The sequence below is a fragment of the Melanerpes formicivorus genome, unplaced genomic scaffold, assembly GCF_026170545.1.
Source record: "Melanerpes formicivorus ecotype bairdi unplaced genomic scaffold, bMelFor1.0.p_v2 SCAF_17, whole genome shotgun sequence".
In the NCBI taxonomy this organism is placed as follows: domain Eukaryota; kingdom Metazoa; phylum Chordata; class Aves; order Piciformes; family Picidae; genus Melanerpes; species Melanerpes formicivorus.
Window position 1 is genome coordinate 12,227,632 of NW_027142369.1, and position 21,233 is coordinate 12,248,864.

The 21,233-nt window shown below is 45.2% G+C and overlaps 1 protein-coding gene across 1 annotated transcript in view; it reads left to right on the forward strand.

Moving 5' to 3' along the window:
- RTN1 (reticulon 1) overlaps nt 1-21,233 on the forward strand; it is a 129,789-nt gene that overhangs the window by 81,466 nt on the left and 27,090 nt on the right. The window lies entirely within an intron of this gene.

The window sequence follows — 21,233 nt, forward strand, 5'->3', positions numbered from 1 at the left end:
TGCAGAGCCAGCCAGGTCCAGGCTTGCTGTGCCCAGCACTGAGTTCTGACTGGACCCACTAAAGCCCTAGAGCTGCCACTATCTTTGGGTCTGGACTCAACCCAGAGGGCCAAGAGGTCACTGCACACAGTCACTGCACACTGACATTGCCTACAGCCTGTAACTGGCATAGCTGACAAGTCACACACCAGAAAGAGGCAGTTTATTCTTTGTAAGATACCAGCTCTAGACAGCCAGGACCTTTGTGTACCTCTGGCGTTGCAGGCTAGTGTGGGATGGAGAGAGGAACAGATGCTGGGGTTGCCCCATGCTGCCCTGCCATCTCCCACAGCTGGGCTGGGGGGGCAGCAGCCATGCATGGCTCTTCTCTAGCTTGTTTTGCAACTTGGAAAGCTGCTGCTTCCCTGAAAACAGCTGAATAGAGATGAAAGGGGACAAACTCCACCTCTGCTGCTTAGAGAGCATCCATCTGCATTTGTACAGATGTTTGGCCACATGATGGCCTGGAGATGTGGCAGACATATTTAAGTGGCACTCTTTTACAGCTGATTTATCTAGTGCCAGGGACTCAGGCATGAAGTATAGTAAGGAAACAGCCCAAACTTGCATGATATACTAAAGACTGCAAGACCTGCTGTTCTTAGTAGTAATGAACTCAGGGCATTAACAGTCTGAATAAGAAACATATGATTATTGCTTGTAAGTATGTTTTTCTGCCAGATTCTCAGAGATCGTGTCACACCCAGCATCTCTTAGCTCCCTCAGCAGCAGGGTGAGCTCCAACCATTTATTATCCCCTTCTCATAGGCCCCTTTTGTAGGACCAACCCAGGCCCTGCCCAAACACCAGAAGCTTTAGGGCCGATTGAATTTACCTTACACACCCTTCCACCAATATATAGCACTGGCTCTCTACAACCATGTTGTGTTCTGCGTGCTGTTTTGGGCAGAAGGCTGTCAGTTTCATATCTGTTAACTATTTCATAGAATCACAAAATGGTAGGGACCTCTGGAGATCATCTAGTTCAACCCCTCTAGTAACAGAGGTATTTCCTATCACTGGCCACCACTGACTAGAGCCCAGCCCCATCTTCATGACCTCCACCCTTCAGATATTTCAATGCATTTATAAGATCTCTTCTCAGTCTTCTCTTTTCCAGGCTAAAGAGCCCCAAGTCTCTCAGCCTTTCCTTGCAAGAGAGATGCTCTAGTCCACTAATCATCCTTGTGGTCCTCTGTCGCACTCTCTGCAGCATTTCTCAGTCCTTCTTGAACTGGGGAGCCCAGAACTGCATGCAATACTCCAGATGCAGCCTCACCAGGACAGAGTAGAAGTGTAGAAGAACCTTTGTCAGGCTGCTGGTCTTCTTGGCCATGAGGGCACATTGCTGGCTTCTGGTGAACTTGCTGTCCACCAGCACTCGCAGGTCCTTCTCTGCAGAGCTGCTTTCCAGCTTCCAGCAGGTCAAACCCCAACCACATTTCACAGCACGGTACTGTAATGCCACCAAAGGGTCTTTTGTCCATGGCGTTAAATATACTTTGCGTGGCTCATCAGAAGGGGGCTGGCAAGACAAAATTTGATTTTGAGTGCAGGCTACAGAAAATGCATGGAGAAGGGCAAAGGGAAAGCCCAGGGTTCACCCCAACCAGGTCTTGCCGGTCGTACTGCTACCAGCCGGCAGCTGAATCCCTCAGAGATCTTTCTGATGTGGCTGCTGGGCGTGCTGAAAATCACGGTCGTTCCCCTAAATGAGAGGGTGGAGCAGAGCAAGGGCGTGTGGTTTGCGCAGCGATAACTCACCCTTTCTGCTTAATGTCTGTTGCCATCCAGTGGCAAAAACAAAAAATGGTCAGTGACTTCCTACCTCCATTTTGCTGGAGCTGAAGCAGTGGAGCTGTTCCGTGCTGACAGCCACTAAGCCACCGCTCTCTTTTCCACACGGTCAGAACGATGACGTTGCCCGTGGCAACACAGCCTTAGTCTTGGCCACAGTTCCACAGTTGCTGCCCGTGTGTTACCAGCTCCTTTGCCTCCGGTGGAGCGTGGGGGGTAAGGCAGAGCTGTAGCAAGACGTTTGCTGTTGGGCTATCGCTGCCCCCACATCACTGTTGGCATCTCTTCGCAGAGGTGGACACAGCCCTTACACAAGGGGGCTTAGAGCACATCTGGCTGTGGCTGTGCAGGAAAGAAGGTTTCATAGTTTCATAGTTTCATTCAGGGTTGGAAGGGACCACAAGGATCATCTAGTTCCAACCCCCCTGCCATGGGCAGGGACACCCCACACTAGATCAGGCTGGACAGAGCCTCATCCAGCCTGCTCTTAAACACCTCCAGGGACGGGGCCTCAACCACCTCCCTGGACAACCCATTCCAGGGTTTCACCACTCTCATGGTGAAGAACCTCCTCCTCACATCTAGCCTGAATCTCCCCACCTCCAGCTTCATTCCATTCCCCCTAGTTCTATCACTACCTGAGATCCTGAGAAGTCCTTCCCCAGCCTTCCTGTAGGCCCCCTTCAGATACCGGAAGGCCACAATTAGGTCACCTCGGAGCCTTCTCTTCTGCAGGTTGCCAGCTCAGTTTCTCTGTTTTTCTTTTCTGATTTTTAAAATGTGCAGCCCTAGAGAAGGAAGGTAAGCTGCCTTTGTGTTTCCAGCAGCCACAGCAGATTTTTAGGATTGCTCTAAGAAAACCCTGTCTTGCAACAGATTTTTTGCAAATTTTGGAAAGTAGTAACAATGGAGTGGTGTGGTCTTCACAGCACTGTGACAGTGCATATCCCAGGTGACATCCAGGCTGGGTTTCCACTCAGCTTGAATATGCAGGAATTTTCAGAGAAGACCTGCTGTCCTGGAAACATGCACCCTTTGGCCTGGTGCAGTTTGCAAGAAGCCCAGAGGAAGCCTGGACCAAGATACACTGGAAAGGAACATTTTGGCTGAGTCTTTCCTGTCTTCTCTTGCCATGCCTGTGACTGTTGATAGCCCTTGCTTGGCTTACCATATGTTGGTGTCCCACAGCTCGGGGACCTGGTTCTGGGCAGAGATTTCCCTTATGCTGGGGCATCATGTCTCTCTGCAACCTTTCTTTCAATGACAATATTTGGAGATTCCTTGCACTTGATCCATTTAACGAAACATGCAGCTGCTGGTTACCTTCCAGATCAGATATCTGAGCTCAGGTTAGGGGGAAAAAAAGAAAAAAGAAAAAGAAGTTGCCATTAATAGCAATGTTTACTTTTCTTTTTGTTTTATGGCAAACTTTAGCATACAAAAGGAAAGCCCAGGCCCAGGGTTTTGAGGTAGTGCTATAATTTGCATGTTAGACAGCACAACAGGTTCCAGGCAGAGTCCTGCTTGAAAAGCAGTCAAATAAAATTAATAATTTAAATTGCTTTATTCTGCAGCATGGTCCTATGTCACCCTCCTACGAGGCATCCTGATTTTTATGCCTTATGAAAGCCTTTTGTAGCATTCATCTGGCTAGTCCCCTACAACAGCATGTCTTTACCACAAGCTCTTTGTGGCTACTGTGACTGTAAGCACTCATGTGGGACCCCAAGGTTCATGACCACCCATCTCTGTCTGGTGTCCTGGGGTCTCTCACATAATGTCACAAGCTGTGGTAGGATCACTTCTGTTTTTAGGAGCGAAAATGGCAAATGGCCTGGGTTGATGGACATGCTTTACCTCCCCTCTGATGCCTCTCATGCTGTGTGCTGGCATCCAGAGCTCTCATGCTGTTTGTTGGTATCCAGGGCTGTCACAGAATGGACAAGAAGAAAGCAGTGTGGGATCTCTCACTACATCCACCCCTTTTTGGTGCTGCAAACTGATTTTACAGTTTCTCACACCGATGGTTTTCCAGCAGAGATCTGGGAGAGACATTCAGTTATTAGGAAAGCTTTTTCTTCAGCAAAACGTCATCTGCATCAAGTGTACACAGCCCTGCTCTTGGAAGAGCTGCTACTGAGGCATTTTTCTGTGGGAAGGGGATGTTTGGTAGGGTGATTTAACAATCTGAGGCTCATTTTTCATCTACATGCTTTCCCCAGGCTGGCTCTGCAATCAGCAGCAAGCCAGGCTGTGGCTTAAGCATACGGTAATGTTAGTTTAATATTCTAGTGCCATCTGCTGTAAGTGCCTCCACACTCCGGCCCATCTGTTTTTCCTGCTTCAGTTTGCTTTTTATGGGGCTGCAGTAGTTTTGCATCCTTTGGAAAGTCCCTGCTTGGAAAAGGTGTATGGGAGAGGGATGTCCTGTCTGGGGCTGGAGTGTCTTCATCTTGCTGCTGAGGAGGAGAGGGATGAAACCTACTTGGAGAAGTAAGCATGTGAATCCAGACCTAGCCTTGCCACAAAATCTTGGGTGTAGATTGGTGAACCTCTGTGTGCTTGCCTCCCACATGGAATAATGTAGGTGGGAAGTAATCTGTAAAGGTCTCTGATGCAATCTCTTGCTCAAATAAGTTTGGTTAGATTGCTCAGGGTCTTGTCTACCTGTGCATCTTCTCAGCAAAGAAAGTGTTTAGAGGTAGCTGAGAATTGGGGTTTGCAAATCTGGATCAGTCCTGTGTTGCTGCCTCAAAGCTATTACCTGCAGGCACACTGCAGGGCAGGGTAAAGGAGAGATACCACTCCATATGGCTTCATACAGAGTGGGCTTCGCAGAGCTCACTTCATGGCCCACAGCCAGGATTCCTGATAGAGCCCTCTTGACAAGTGCCTGTGACTCATTTGGAAAGGCCTCTGTTGGAAGATCCTCTACCAGCTCCTAGGTATGTGTTGAAAACAGCTGCCATTCTTCCATCCATCTTTAGGCTAACAGCTCTGCCTGCTGCAGTTTTCCTGTGGTCATGTTTTCGAACTTTCTGACCTGACTTGTTTGCTTTGTTTTTTTCTATCATTGGTTGAATCCTTCTTGAAGTGGAGGGAGTGTTTATATGGAGGCTGTCCCAATGTTGATGATGGGTTACTTGCCTGCTCTGCAGACTGACACTAGACTTGTAGAGCCCATTGCAGTCGGATGACTTTGAGTTCCATTGCTGCAACAGGGGTCTCTTTCATGTTGCTTGGAAAATCTGTCCATTCTTCTGTAGCAGGCTGTGATGACCCAATTTTCCCCTGCCTAGGCTCTGTTGATTTTCTGCATGTGATAACAGGATTGGAGGAATTGGAGGGTTTGGAGGGTTGGGGAAGCCCATTTGGGAAAAAAAAAAAAAAAAAAGTTAGCCATTATAGGCCTGCCCATTTCTGAGAAACTGAGAACTTGCATGACTTACTGCTCAGATGGTAGAATGCCAGCTGAAGTAGGCTTGCTCAGTTAATGCAGAGCAGATTAATCTAAGGTGACAGCTGTTTTCTAAGAACTATGAGCAGATATTGAGTGGAAGAGGTTCTGTAGGCATGACTTACAACTTTCCTACAAATCTTCTGGACTCTTCCCCTCATCAAAATGGATTCTTTTTCTCCACACTGATTCACAAGTCTTTGCTGCATGCAGGGCCCTTTCCCAGTCTACCCTCTTTAGAAACTGATAATGTGCACTCTCTGTTGAAAACCAGTGAAGTACATTAAGAGTAGAGCATCTTGGAGAAAGAAATGACACCTTCATTGATAAATCCCATGCTAGGGGCACACCTGGAGCACTGACAACCAGTCTATTGTCCAAGCCAGCCTTCACTTTCCATACCTGTGACTGTCCTGATGTAAGGTCAGGGATGAACTTAAGACTAAGGTGGTGAGTGGAGGAAATGCAGCCAAGACATGCTTCAGCCTCCTCTTGTCTCTCTGCTCTGATGCATGTTCTTCCTTGGCTTTGTGGCCTAGCAACTCGAAGTTGTGGGAAAGAAAAAAAAAAAAAGGCCAATTAGCTATTTATTGGCTAGATTGATCAGAAATGGGCAATAAAGAGTAAGAAACCACTATTAAATGAAAGTGTCTGAAGTATGTAGAACTGCAGCAAGGAGCAAGTAGTGAAATTCTTACCAAGAATAGTTTCATACCAGTGATTCACCATTCTGTGGTACATTCTTGATATTTTGGAAGGTATAGCAGTAGACTGGTAGACCAAGAGATCTCAGCTTCCAGTTGCTTTGCAATTCTGCTTTTGCTCCATTCAAGGAATGTCTAAATATATGACAGGACACAAACAGCGAGCTGTGATGGCATGGACTCTGCAGACACATTCAGATGGCCTCATTTGAATGTATGACTTTTGAATGACAGAGGCAGTGGGGCCTTAGACACCATCTCCAGACACTGTGACAGGAGGCGTTTCCCCATGCCAGCTGAGCTTCCCCATGTTCCTCTGCCTATGGAGGAAGAGAGGAAACTTCACAGATACCTTTTTTCACTGTGGGCCAAACAGTTGGAAATGTTTCTGCCTTTGCAGCAGGCTGTGACCTGCCTCCCCATTCCTGGCCAATTAATGTAATTCAGGTGCCACATGACAGCTTGCTATAACTGTCAAGCTGTGATAACTCAACTGAAGCTGAACAGGAGAGATCTAGAGACATGCAGGTCATGGTGGTGGAAATGAGCAGTGTGCACACTATCAGGTTTGTGCTGTACATGAGTTCTATTCCACTCCTCCCAGACCCTAATTTTTTTTTTAGGGAGGGAGGAGTGAGTTTGGCACTTTCTGGCCTCAGGTATGGTTGCAGGGTCACCTGTCCTATCTGTAGAGGGGACAAGGAGAGCTGATAGATGATCAGATGCTGACTCTAACATCCTCCTTGGATTCCTGGTCTAATGGGAGCATAGCAAGGTTTCTAATGGAAAGAGTAGTCACTTTGAGAAGATGCTTGAGCCCTGGAAAGAATCAGAGCAAAGCAAAGACCAGGAGTTTTTTCCTTCTCTCCCCAAATGGTGGCTTTCCTGGGATCAGTAACCACCAAGTGCAGTGATGCTCTTCTCATGCACATATACCAGAGCATGACTTTGATATGACCTTCAGATCACAACTAGCTTTGTCCACAACCTTAGTATTTGGCCTGTTTCACCTCTGGCATCTGTGTCCTCCCCTGATTTTCTTGCTGTGCTCATGAAAATTAATCCCTGTGTGTTGGGTAAGGACAAACTTTTAACATATGTCAAAGCATCTTAAACAGTGGCTGGACGCTCAGAGGTACTTTTAAAATTGGGTATAGCTTAATGTAGAAGGATCATATGTCTTCTCCTGGGATTGCTATCCACTTCACTGCCTATGTGTGAGTTACAAAAATTTATAGGCCTTATCCTTCCATTTTCGTATATCTTCCCTTTAAGAGCAAAGGACTGTCTCTGAAGAGCTGTCATAAAGCCCAGCACTCACAGAGAAGTATGCAGACCTTTCTGATAGGTATGTGTGTTAGTTTAAGCTGACTGGCCCCACTAAGAGGGATGAGAGATGGGGCTAGCTCCTCTCCCCCCAGTGGCACAAAGCAACAGACTAAGCTGGAGTGTATATTCTATGCTATGCTGATGTCATGCTCACCATGACAGGAAAGGGGTTGGCTGGAGTTTATGGGACTTTTTCTGTAACTTGTAAAGTTTCCTGTTCCAGTTTTTTTTCTGTTTCTTCCCCAGTTTCTGGTCTGTGGTTTGTGCCTTTTTGTTCTGGTTTTGGTTTCTGTGTGACAGCAATGGTTTTTTATTTCCCATTGTGTATTCCCTGCAACACAGTAGTAAATTGTCCTTATCTCAACTGACATTTCAGCTTTTTTTGCTGGCTCCTTCCCTTCTTGCCCACCCAGAGGGAAGGAGCCAGGAAGAAGAAAACCCCTCTGTTGTAACCAGACTGCTGGGAGTCAGCTGCCGGCTGAGTTAAAACCAGGACAGTATGACAGAAGAATGTGTTTATAAAACATTTATGCCAGGTAAAGGCAACATTATGACCAGTAGAAAAACAAGAAAAGAGCTACTTGTTTGTATACAGGTACCTTGTAGTTCAGTTGTTTAAATATCAAAGCTGGGAATGGCAAAGTGTACACCAAGCACAGCAAGCTGGTGGGTATCTGTATTCAAACAAGAAGCTGCTGAGAAGAGTCTGAAGATGTTTAATGTGTCAAGACCTATGTCTGCCAGCTGAGCTGCACAAGCCCACTGCTTCCTCTGCCCTGTCCCCATCCACATTCACATCCCTTGCCAAGCCAAGCACCCAAAGTCAGCTCAGTCATTCTTCTGCAGAAGGTCACAAGGAGGCTACTGCTCTGCTCACAAATTATTTTTCTGTCCATGTGTACACACCTCAACTGCAAAATCACTCATAGTATATGCACGTTTTAGAATCTATTTTGGTGACTTCTGGCATCAGCAATCAGTGACTCAGCTTTCAGGCAGGGCTGGGGCACTGACAATCTGATGGCAGCCAGTTTTTCCCAGTTGCCTCTGTATAGCTATACTTTGCCTGGATACTCCCAGCAGATCTCAGGGATTTGTTCCTGACAGAGAAATCTAACACTTATTGATAGCTTTTCTATGGCTGACAGAATTTACAGGAAGGAGAGAGATTTGTTCTGAGTGTACAGAAACAAGAAAGAAATGCAGTATACAATGAAGGGGAAAGGCTGCAAGGCTTTTGTGTAAATGATGTTGAAGAGCCTTTTCCATAGCAATTCATTTTTTTAGCTCAGAAGGCGCTTAGAGAATAATGAACCAAATCAAGCAAAGGAAAAATAATATGTATTTTTATTAACAAAACAGTGTGCCTATTGATGCAACTTTTTCATAAATGTAGTATTTTTCAGGGAAATTATGGAATATTTTCATTCCTGATATAGTAGAAATTCTACTTCTGCACCTCTACACTGCTCTGTGAGCTGGGAAACATGAGCTTTCACCAGTTTCACTGATTAATTCAGATGAAGAACTCAGTCTCATTTCAGGTCAGATTTAAATTTATGATTAAGGTGATATAAAAATCTGGTGATATAAAATCCATCTCAAGGAAAAGTGAAATACCAACTTTTAAACATGTCTGCCTGTTTCAGAGTGGCCCTAATTCTTCAATTGTTAAGCAGGACAAGGACTTCCCTGAGCATTGCTATTTGCGTGAGGTTAAATTAATGTGTTTGACTGTAGTGAGGGTGGGTGTATGATAGGAATTCTCCACTGGGAATAAAACCTGGAGGTGGGTATTGATTTTGCTGATGTTTTTCCTTAGCTTCTGAGAGTGCACTACTGATTGGGACATAATAACAGCATTGACTGAAAAGGGGATTCATTTTTTTCCCTATTCCTTAGGAGTCTGCTGCATTCATGTCAGTTCAGAACAACACGGAAAATAAGGGACATGCAGTGATCCAGTGATAGAAAGGGCTTTATTTCCCCCCTGAAGAAAGAATGTCTACACTTTTTGCCACTTTAACTGGTAATCTTGTCTTGATTACCACTTTCTTTTTGGTTTATTCCTTTGCTGTAATTTTTTTGCTGACCTCTCTTGACCTTTACCCAATGTGAGGAATTTTACCTCCGATGTTTTCCAAAGAGGTATTACAGGTATCCTCTTTTCCCATCTGGCTCTGACAGCAGCTCAGTGGTTACATGGGAACTGTAGCAGTAAGAGGTCATTCTGGTGGTTTGTTTTTGCAGCATTTCATTTGTGCATGAATAGTACAAACATGTATGGGAAAAAGCTAACAGTACAAGAAGACAGGTTGGTTTGGAGGGCAATAATCTTCTACCTCCATCACAGGTTCTACAAGATGCTAGCCTACCTGCCGTGGGGATATTTGGTGATGTTAAGGCTGCTTAAATCAGCCATAGCAACGAAAGTGAAAGGTTTTCCATTTTAGTAGTGATGATAGAGTTCAAAAGTGCTCTGAGTCTGGGAGACTTCAGCCAAGCATTGTTTATGAGAATTTGGCATACAAATATTCTTGTCCTTCTGAAAGAGGTGTTTTGTCATTCAAGAGGACTGAATGTTTGTTTTCTGTGCATTCGGGCCCAGAAGTCACGAAACATCTCTGATTTGCAAGCCACATTATGCAACAGTGACTGTTTTGTGGGCAAAAAGCACTGCCAGTTAGGTTGCTTTTAGGTGAAAGACTCTTTGCTTTACCAGGAACCTCATTTCAGAGTTTATTTTCCTTGCAACTTCAGCTTGAGTCACAGGACCATGCACTGAAAGCCCTTTTACCCTTTTCACTTGCTCAGCAAAAACCTTTCCCAGCTGGTACCATGTGATTTTATGTGGATTGTATGTGATCTCTTCCAAAGGTTTCAGAAGATGTTGAGCTTGCTTCACATTGCAGCTCCTCATAGAATTCTTCTGTAACATGGGCTCTGATTAGGTCCACCTAGGTGCTGCCACTCCTACAGTCCTTTCCTGCAGTTCTCTAACATCACTGGAAAATACATGAAAGCTTGCTCACAGTTCATGTGAAAATAATCCACAACTCGCTTCACTGGAGTGCAAATTGCTGTGAGAGGTGACCTCAGGAGTCCTCTAGAGCTGGGGTAACATGAGAGGCATAGAAAGGACACAGATAATCAGTATCACCTTTACAAAAAGCCATGTCTTGGGACGAGAGAAGGCTTCCAAGGCAGCTTGCATTAAGAATTTGGTATTAGACTATCCAGTCTGCCAGGTACAGTAGGAATTTCAGCAAAGACTGATCCCTTTCAACCAGGATCCTCAAGAATAAGTTTCCAGGGAAACTACTCTTGGTGTTGCTACATTATCTGGCTAGATGCAGACACTTGGAGCAGCACGTTCCACACAAATGAGCAAAATGTGAATTTTTTTAATTGCTTCATATCTTTTGACTAGAAGGTGCAATGGTATTGCAGGAATTAAGGGGGAAAAAAGCAAATGCATATTCCCAAGGTACAATACCATGCACAGTCTGGCTTGTATAAGCCCTCTGCCTTGCTTGATGTTACTTGGGATCCGCAGTGGTGTAAGATCAAAATCCATCTTCTGACAATCCCAGAGACACTGTTTTCACAGCAACTAATTTCAAAGCAACCCAGGATCTACACTCACTCAGTGAGTGCCATTAGCAGAGGCAGGCATTGTACAGACACATTTTTCTGATCTCATTTAGAAATATAGACAATTCCTTAGAGAGGAGGGGGTAGTTATTGCATACATCCTAATGAAATGCAGAGAGCATCTGCTAAACAAGATCTGTATCTGGGCAACGAGCAAGGAGCAGGGTAGGAGAGCTTACAGAAAAGCCAGTGGAGATTAATAGTCAGGATTTCTGAAGGTTAGTTTGTTGACTATTGTACCATTGAAACACAAGCAGCTATGCTTACTTGTTTAGGTTAAGAGCTTTTCCAAAGGCAGGAAGTTATTTCCCAAAGCAAGAGAACAGGCTGCCTTTGCTGAGACACCTGTGATGGAGCTGTTGCAGCTTTGGTGCTGTAGCTGAAACAGGAGGCCCATGTCTAACCTTAGCTGAAAACAAAAGGTTTATTGCTCCAGCCAGTGAGTTGTTAAGTGTGTGGGATTTAATAAAAGCCATAGTAGCAATTGTGCCTTCCAAAATGAGCAATTACTGAGAGACTTGCTTTGCACAGACAGTTATGCAGCTGGATACTGGGTGCTGACTCTGCTGCTTGGTGCTCTCAGATATGGCAGTCACATGCAAACTGGGTCAGAAATTGTGTGTGCAGTTATGGCTGATGTTCCAGAGAAACAGCCCTTGGTCCCTGCAGGGAAAAGGTCTGAGTAGTGTTGTTTTGCAGGACCAAAATGAAAGTGTTTCAATCACAGTGATTGGATGTCTAGAAGCAGTGAACATCTACCTGAAGGGAAGTTGGAGTGAAGAAGGGGCCAGCCTCTTCTCCTTGATGACAAGGTACCTGAAGGAAAGTTGTGGACAGGCGGAGGTTAGTCTCTTCTCCCAGGCAACCAGCACCAGAACAAGAGGACACAGTTTCAGGGGAGGTTTAGGCTGGAGGTTAGGAGAGAGAGTGATTGCCCATTGGAATGGGCTGCCCAGGGAGGTGGTGGAGTCACCATCATTGGAGGTGTTTAGGAGGAGACTTGATAGGGTGCTTGGTTGCATGGTTTAGTTGATTAGGTGGGTTGGATAATAGGTTGGATGCGATGATCTTGAAGGTCTCTTCCAACCTGGTCTGGTCTATTCTATTCTATTCTATTCTATTCTATTCTATTCTATTCTACAAGGGACAGGACTAGAGGAAATGCTTACAAGCTGTGCCAGGGGAGGTTTATGCTGGATATTAGGAAATATTGTCACTGAAAGGGTTATCAGACATTGGAATGGTCTGCCCAGGTCAGTGGTGGAGTCACCATGCATGGAGGAGTTCAAGCAGCATGTGGACTTGGCACCTGGGGACATGGTCTAGTGTTGACCCTTCAGTACCGGGTTAAAGGCTGGACTGGATGATCTTTGAGGCCTTTTCCAAACAGATATATTCTGATTCCGTGAACCTGAGGGGTTTATCTATGCTGAGAGCTCCAATTTTCTCAGCACTGCAGGTTGGCAGCAGGGGATAGTAAATGAGTCCAAGTCTCCAGGCAAAGTGAGAAAGGAGATGATATTGTCATCTTGCAGATGGGATGCTGAAAAACATACACATTCATGTTAAAGCCCCTTTGCCTAGAAAAGCTGGTGAATATGGGACTGAGACTGATTAATTTATCATGTGATTCACTGATTTGTTGGGTGTGATGACTTGCTTTCACTGCAATAACACCAGGAACACACAACAGAACTGGGAAATGACCTCAGGTTTTCCTGAATCGTGGTTTCTAAGATCATCCTTATTGCCTGGTTATTAACTTTTACATTCAATAGATGTCTGTGAAAACATAATGGGTTTCTCCATCATTCAAAGTGGCAGTAAGCAGGAGCAGCAAGGCACCCTGAATGGAGCAGAATAGTTAGCAGCACATCATTTCTATCAAAGGGCTGATTTCCATATATATTGCTATATTTCCACGGAGCTATGGCAATGTGCTTTCTACTTGTAGACTTTGGTCCTCCAGCAGCAATGTGGAGGTTATATTGGAATGTTTAAATGGAGAAAAGGGTCAAAGAAATTATCTTACTAAGTGCAGAAGCAGCTTTTACATGTGCTTAATAGTGCTAAATTATTAACTGAGCTGGCTGGGCAATCTGACATTGTAAAGCAAAATAAATGAGGGTGCTGGAAAGTGCCAAATGATGTGTCAGCCAAATACCCCAGTGTCACAGATTTCACAGAAGATCTGCCCTGGGATTCCACCCCTTAAGTGCTAGTTGCAGTTGCTAGTTGCAAGTCTTTTGTAAAGGAAGGAGTGAATGTTTTGGTCATGCACACAGGCGTGACTTCAGTGATTCCTGTGGGCCCAAGTTAGCTCAGTTTGTGATGGGAGACCTTCCCTTTGAGGGGAGGTATTGCAAAAAGCAGGGGATGGCCAGAGGGCAACTGTGTAGGGCCACATGATTTGACAGGGTAACTGTGATATAGCAGGGAGAGCCATGAAGTCTGAAAGATTAACCCTTGTCAGCTACAGCTGACTTCTCCAGGTGACACCCCCTCTCCCTGAACAATCTGGATAGCTGTCTGCTGGTATCTTTCCCCTGTTCCTTCCACTTTGAATTTCATAGAAACACTGGAACAATGTCTCATCAAACTGTTTTGCACTACAGCACTGTGTTTTGAGGGAAGGGAGGCAAACAAGCCTTGTCTTTAGCATGGTTGGGATCTGACCCTCTTCTTGGGGACAGTTTGAGAAAAACCATTGCCTTTGCAGTATTCACTGAGTTACAAGACACAGCAGTTTCTAAGAGGAGTATCTGGAATGAGCAGTGGATGCCTAAAACAGGCTTAATGCTATGCTGAGTAGGAGCTGAAAAGATCAATGTTGATAATCATGGATTCACAGGTCTGGTTATGCTGTGGTTTGAGTCCTGATTGGGGAGCAGAATCATTTCCTGGTACCTCTCTGCCTGCTAAGACTAGACATGTTGCCTCAAATACCAAGTAAATGGCTCTGCTACCTATAGCTGATCTCTCCTTGGTGTTCTGGAAGAAAATACTCAGAGCACTCAGCTTCAACTCCTGTTGTTGTTGCTCTGAACTGGAGACGCTTGCAGCTAAGATTTTCAGGATTTTATTCAGATGCAAGCTTTGCTTTAGCCCTGTGGGCAAGGGTGGAGTTCAGATATGCAGTTTCTATTAATGAATTTGAGTCAGGCATAGATATGTATCATACCTATGTGTATAATTCTATATTTAAGCCTTCCCATCTCTTCCTGCCTGCTTTGTTCTAGCTCAGTAGAGAGTTCCCAGTGTTGTTAAATGGGTTTTAAAAAGAGAGCAAGCAGACATCATGCAGCAGAAACAAAGACAGCAGAAGCTGTCTAAACCTTTGCAAAGCCAACGCCAGCAGGACTAGTTGTGTTCTGTTGCATCCAAATACCATGTTCTTGGGTTCCTGCAGAGTCCAATGCTGCTTCCTGTTTCCAGAGCTTGAGGCAAAGCAAACCCGTATGCCATTCTCACCAGGGCTAAGTCATACTGAGATACAGAGTAACACCATCCTGTCCACTTCCAGCAAATGCCATAAGCCAGTTGTGACAGTTGGGGTTTGTAGCTGACCTGCCTTTAAAGTGTTAGGTTGTGCTGTGGTGAACCCTGAGGTCCGAGTCTTCATCACTCAGAATAGGGACCCATAGCCCCCATCCAGCCTGTGCTCAGGTTTCCTTAGGATCTCTCATCCAGGTCAAGACAGGTATGATCAAGCATATGGGACAGGTTATAACCTCATCCCTGTCAGCACTGGCTAAGGAAAACAAGGGACAACAAAGGAAGTATGTGCATCCTAAACCACTGAGCTTTTTGCTTTCCCAGGATCAGTTTTCCCTTCCTTTCCTTAGTGGCAGAACCCAAGAAATGGGGAGCTAATGTCTGCTAGTTTGTCTTGAGTAATCCCCTCCAAAGGGAAAAGAGATTTTTTAAAAAATCACAGAAATCACAGAAACAGTCAGGTTGGAAAAGACCCTCAGAATCACCAAGTCCAACCAATAACCCTACTCTACATGGTTCACCCCTGTGAAATCAAATCACTGAAGAAGGTTCTGCCACGTGCTTTGGTTTTCTGCAGTTTTTTAAAGCAAAGTTTTTCTGTAGGGATTTGGCTCTTTCCAGAAAGGTGAAAGTGAAACAAGCTTTCAGGTGTCGGTCTCATAGGATTTCACTTTTGCTGACCAAAGTGAAGAGTCTGAAAATGCTGTGCATACTTTTAGCATATTTCTAACCAAAATAGAAAGGGAAGGGATGTAAATATTTACTGGAATTGTGTTATCAGATTGCACCCAGGAATCCACATTTGGATAATCTGCATTGCAAGAATAATCAAGGGAATAGCAGATGACTTTGAAAGGCTGTAGTGCTAGACGTGTTTCTTAACACAGACAAATTGCTCCCTGATTTCATAAGGATAAAGAAAGCTCTGTGCTGATTATTGGGTTGAAATCTTATTTCAGTTGTAGTGCCTGGAGACCCAGTCAAGATCAGGGTCTTTTGTTAGCTGAGATAAGAGCATGCAGTAAGGTCCTCTCCTTGGAGAGACTGCAGGATTAAAATCACTCTAATGAGAATTGTTTAATGCATGAAACCAGGGAATTCCTGTAGTTTGTCCTGTCTGAGGATCAGCCCTGCTTCACCTGGTGCCCACTCCATCTTTCAGTTCCCTTGCTGTGGTGTTACCTTTTGGGTTGAAAGGTGATTGGACAGGCAAGGGAGGAGGGACACAAGTGTTGAGGTCTACTCTGCTTTGTTCCCAAACCTTTCTCTATTTAGCTTTATCCAAGAAGTGAGAATTGATAACTCTTGTGCTGGTGAGTCACTTACATGCCAGCCAGCCTCATGTGCCCCAACTGCACCTGTCCCATCATGAAGATAAACATTTTCTTCATGAAACAGGCATACAGAAGTCTGCCCTCCTCATTTGAAAGATGAGGTAAGTCTTTATACCTCTTTCAGGAACTGGTTTGGCCCATTACCTGTAGGTAATATGAACAGGGGAAGTTATCTCCAATTCCTACCCTTACACATTTGCTACATGGTAAGATGGGGCTGCCTTTACAGCCCAGGTCTCTCATCAGTTTGATTCAAAGCTGCTTCTGTTTGCATTACATTTGAACTCAGCACTAAGTACGACTCATAGAGAAGGATGCAGTGGGTTTCATAGTTTCATAGTTTCATAGTTTCATAGTTTCATAGTTTCATTCAGGGTTGGAAGGGACCACAAGGATCAGCTAGTTCCAACCCCCCTGCCATGGGCAGGGACACCCCACACTAGATCAGGCTGGACAGAGCCTCATCCAGCCTGCTCTTAAACACCCCCAGGGACGGGGCCTCGACCACCTCCCTGGACAACCCATTCCAGGGTCTCACCACTCTCATGGGGAAGAACCTCCTCCTCACATCTAGCCTGAATCTCCCCACCTCCAGCTTCATTCCATTCCCCCTAGTCCTATCACTACCTGAGATCCTGAGAAGTCCTTCCCCAGCCTTCCTGTAGGCCCCCTTCAGATACTGGAAGGCCACAATTAGGTCACCTCGGAGCCTTCTCTTCTGCAGACTGAATTTCTCTTCTGCAGACTGGGTTTGGTAAGAGGTGAAGCACAGCCAGTTCATATGAGTGCATGATTTCTCCTGCCACATAGTATAAGTGATACTTCTGCTGTACATTACAGGGATGGAACTACAGAAGGGCTTGAGGACCAAATGAGTTGTTTTAATTATTCATCAGTAGCAGCAGCTATTATTATTTAAAAGCTACCCTTCTTAGCTTGATGTATTAACTGCTAGCCTGTTTCTTTCCTTGATTGCTACTATCCAATGCCTTGCAGTAGTTGCTCTACAAGTGCACCACTGCAAAATCTTGTCCATCAAGCTGGCTCAAACCCATTGCAGTTCCCCAGTAAGGCAGGTTTTCTGGACCTCCTTTGGGGGCTCTTGCTTGCAGTAATTCATACCAAACCAGCCAGTGCTTTGCTCCTCATGTTGGTCCCAAATGTGTGCTGGATTTCCCTCGCTATGTTCCATTGATATCCCCCTGAGCCTGACTCAGCTGCTGTGCACAACACATTCAAGGGAAGAGTTCCCGCCAGTGGTGCCAGCACACCTTACTATCATCTCCATTTCCCCCTGAGAGGCACAGGCCCTGTTTACTCTTCTTTTAATAACACAGATGGTTTTAATAGTTCTCTGCCTTCACCTGCAGTTCTTCTCCTTGTCTGTTTAATGCTTCCTTCTAAGTGATGGCTTTGTCACTTAATCTCATTAAAACTTCTCTTCATTGAACTCCGAGAGCTGCTTATCAGACCGTAAGCCTAATCTCCCATTTGTAATTAATTTGTTCTCTGCCTCCTACATTTGGCATCATTAGATAATGGCATCACTCTCAAGGTCACTGATACACAAGATGAGGTAAACACCCATGGCTGCAACACTTGAAGCCCTGCTAGCCTCCTCTTTGCTCCTCTCTTTGACACACTGCTTGATTTTATTGGCAGCTTTCTCCCTTTCCCTCAGCCAGTTTCTGAGGCTTCCTATCCAGCATGTGCTTCTGTGTGACTCTGCAGATCAATATCCTGCACTGTCGAGGGGCAAATGCTTTCTGATTTCCTCCAGACTCATCTGCATTTGTTTTCCACTTGCTTTGCAGTTCATTCCTGCTTGATCCAATAATGTAAGCATGTTGTTGCTGTGTTACATGTTTGTAAAACTTTCAGGGCCTTGTCCACACGGGCTCAGGGCTGTAAATAGGATACAGGAGCTTTTCACCTTTGGCCATTGGGCCCAGTGGACACTCAGTGGCTCACTCATCAATGGCATAAGTAGAAATAAGTCACAAATCACTATGATGATTTGATGTCCATATTTTTAAAGAAGGAAGAAATCCTCAGTTATCACATCTCATGGTACCAACCAGTACCACCAGGTAATTTCTGTTGGTGGCATGAAGAAAGAAACCAAACACTAACCAGAGATGAAAACCAAATCAGTGCTTCCCTACTCCCTGCAGGTCCTGTGGGATGCTGATATTCTACACTAGTGCAGACTTTGCTGCCAGCCTGTGTATGAAGGTTTTTGCAGGGCCCTGCCCTGTCTGGGTTTGCTGGCTTGAGTTCTGTCAGTGATGAAATTCACAGGGTAGGAAAGGCAAGAACAATGCCTCTGACTCATCAGGATCTGCTGGTATAGAGTTGTCTGGAACCTTGGCAGGCTCTAGAAATAGGGTCAGTCCTGATCCAAGCTAAATCTATTCATTCTCCCTAATAGATCTATTTTCATCTCACATATCTCTCTGATAAGATGTAGTATCTAACAAAGTCAAGTGGATTTGGCCCATTCTTTCAGTTGTTGCTGTTGCTCCTCTGGAAGCTGTCTACTAAACTTAAGTAATAGATGCACACAGAGCTGTCATTAGATCGTGGGCATTGGTATTCAATATGGTATTGATCACAGCATTCAGAAATTCAGCAGCTGTAGAGAGCAGCTCCAAATCCATTACACAGATCTGTGGGGAGGAAATCTCACAAGCAGTAAAAACTCAGGATTTTAAAGTTACTGGAGTCTGCAATTTTGTAATTGGCAATTTTTGTAAGTGTGCCTAATTTTTCTGGCCTGGTAGTCAAGAAGGAAATAATAAAACAAATCCACTGCTGAGAAATTCTGCTGCCTTTTGGGAGAAGGCAGGCTGCTGTAAAACAGATATATATTTTTCTGAAGGGGGGGTAAGTGTAGGAAGGACATTTTGCCTCTGCTCACATAACAACTGCAGATACGTCATCCCTGCCGCCTTGCTGGAAGCTGGTGCGGGGCAACCCGGTGGATCCAGCTCAGTCACTCGAGAGCAGCTGTGTGGAATGACTGCATTCAAGTTGCAGAGTGCAACATTTTGGGTAAGAGATAGCTCTTACCTGAGGATAGATGGTAATTACTCCCAGTGAAACACGCCTGGCTCAGCATCAAGAAGATGTATTTGCAACACACTTGCAAGCTGTTAGGAAATACATGTTTTGTTTGAATGAGTTGACGCCTCAAGATGCTAGTTTAGGGCCAGGAAAACTTTATGGTTACAGTCAAAAGTTTCTGCTCAAAGGACATGCTGATAAAAGCAACTGAATCAACAGACTTACTCCTGAGATCAGAACTGGGTTTGGATCAACAGATAAATCTTCCAACTGTCTATACAATCTGCATTTCCTAAATCATCCCTGTTTTGGTCTCTGTCTGCAGTACACTCCTCCAAAGCATGCTGAAAACATCTTTTTAATCCCCTTACATAATTCCCTTTGTGTGCTGCACTGCCATTCTCTGTGCTCACACAGTCACTACACCAATATCATCGACAAAAGAACAAAACTAATTTTATTCAGCGCAGACTCTGCTTCCTCTGAGGGTGACACCAAGTTTGGTTTCATTCAGCTGTGAAGCGCTTGGGCCCTGGGCCCTAAAAACAACATTGCAGCACTAAGTATTATCTGTCTACTACCAAAAGGGATTATTTTTTTCCATTTTGTTTTATTTTTAATGACCCATTTGTCTCTCCAGACTCAGGGGCAGGCAGTGAGAGAGCTGTGATTCGCAGCCGCAGGCTGCCCGCTCCCTCTTCTGCTTCCATGGAAACACGTGTTGGATGAAGCGAAAGCAGGCGTAGAATTAAGCACATGATTTCCAAAATACTTGTTTTTCCTTGCAAACAGTCCTGTACCTCTTGTTTGTACAAAACTCCAGGTAAGGAGGAAATCCCTCTAGGAAGAGACAATCTTTTGAATGCCTGACTGATGTTGCTGCAAGGGTTGAAAGCATCCTCCCTGAGTAGGTGAACACGCTCCTTTGTTGCTCAGAGGTGAAATACGTGAGGCAACTCAGGCACAGTGGGTTTTGAAGCTCATGTCCTCATGATAGTGACATTTGAGGTCAAGCAAGTTCAATTTTAATGTAATCCTTTTGTGTTACCTCCAACTCCCTGGAGACGTGAAGATCATACCCTCCTCCACACTTCAGGATGCCAAGGATACCGAATTTGGTTGTGTAAAAACTTCAGGTATCTGCTTGGGAGCCTCTCTCCTTCCTGGGTCATGGTGAGGGCTGGGAAAAGGGTGGTGGCTCACACAGACCTGCATGGCATAGGCAGGGCTCAGTGCAGTTTTTGGGTGGCTGGCATGTTTTTATGGGGAATTGACTCAGAAAGAATGAACTTGCAGAAGAAAATGAACTTTAAGTGACAGGCGCTAGCTCTCCCTGCATCTTTCATGTGGCAGTCTATCACTAGATGGGCTATTATCCTGTAGGGACACCAGCTTGCTCTGCTGCTGGAGGCCCAGGTGGAAATCCACTGCACAGCCATAACTCCACAGGGCTTGATCCTTATGCAGGAATGAGTTCCTGCTATGGTGATCCAGTCTGCAGGATCTGAGCTTCACCCCTGGCAGCCACATGCTGAGTAACTTCTACTTGACCCCTGTATGTTGGAGAGAGGGAAAAAAAGCATCTTAGATGTGGTGCCTCTAATGAGGCACAGAGGTGAACAAGTTTCTGGGTGCTACATATGTGAGATGTCTTTCTTACATAGAAAAGAAAGGCATTTTGTTCTCCGTCACTTGCAAAGCATCCAAATTTTGAAGGCCCTGCTGTCTGTTACAGCCTAAGCTGAAAGCAGGGCAGCAACTTTCCCAAAACAAATCCCAAGCCAAGCACTTTCAGCTGCAGGACAGCCTCCCATTTTGGTGGCTGGAAAGCCCATCCATCCTTGGCCTCTTAAAGCACTGTCTCAAGCTTTGGGAAGTAAAAAATGTCACTCCATGCTATCTGATGATTCTACAAGTTTCACACTGATCAGAGCCCTTCATTAATTATTTATCTTCAGGGAAATATGCCAAAGGGTTCTGACACTTCAGATGTGCAAAGTAATTGCCACATTTACTTCCCAGATAATGAGAAGGCCAAAATAAATTGTACTGGGCTGAGCGGGTGTTTGTGGGTGGGCAAGGGAGTGGGGGCAGGAGCTCCCTGCCCTTATATATAGTTTTGTCCATACCCTGAAGCCCACGGAGCTTCACCATGTCTCAAAGGGCTCAGGGCTGTCCCTTTGTGTGTCAACGTGGGCTCAGCCATGGCTACTTCCATCATCCCCTCTGCACACCCCTGTAAGCAGCCTGTCTCCATGCATCACATCTCCCTTTGCTTTCTGCCCACTCCAAGGTTGCTCTGGTTCCTTGGGCCAACACAGTGGCTGCTGGTTAGTTTGATCTCAGTTGCCAGAGCAG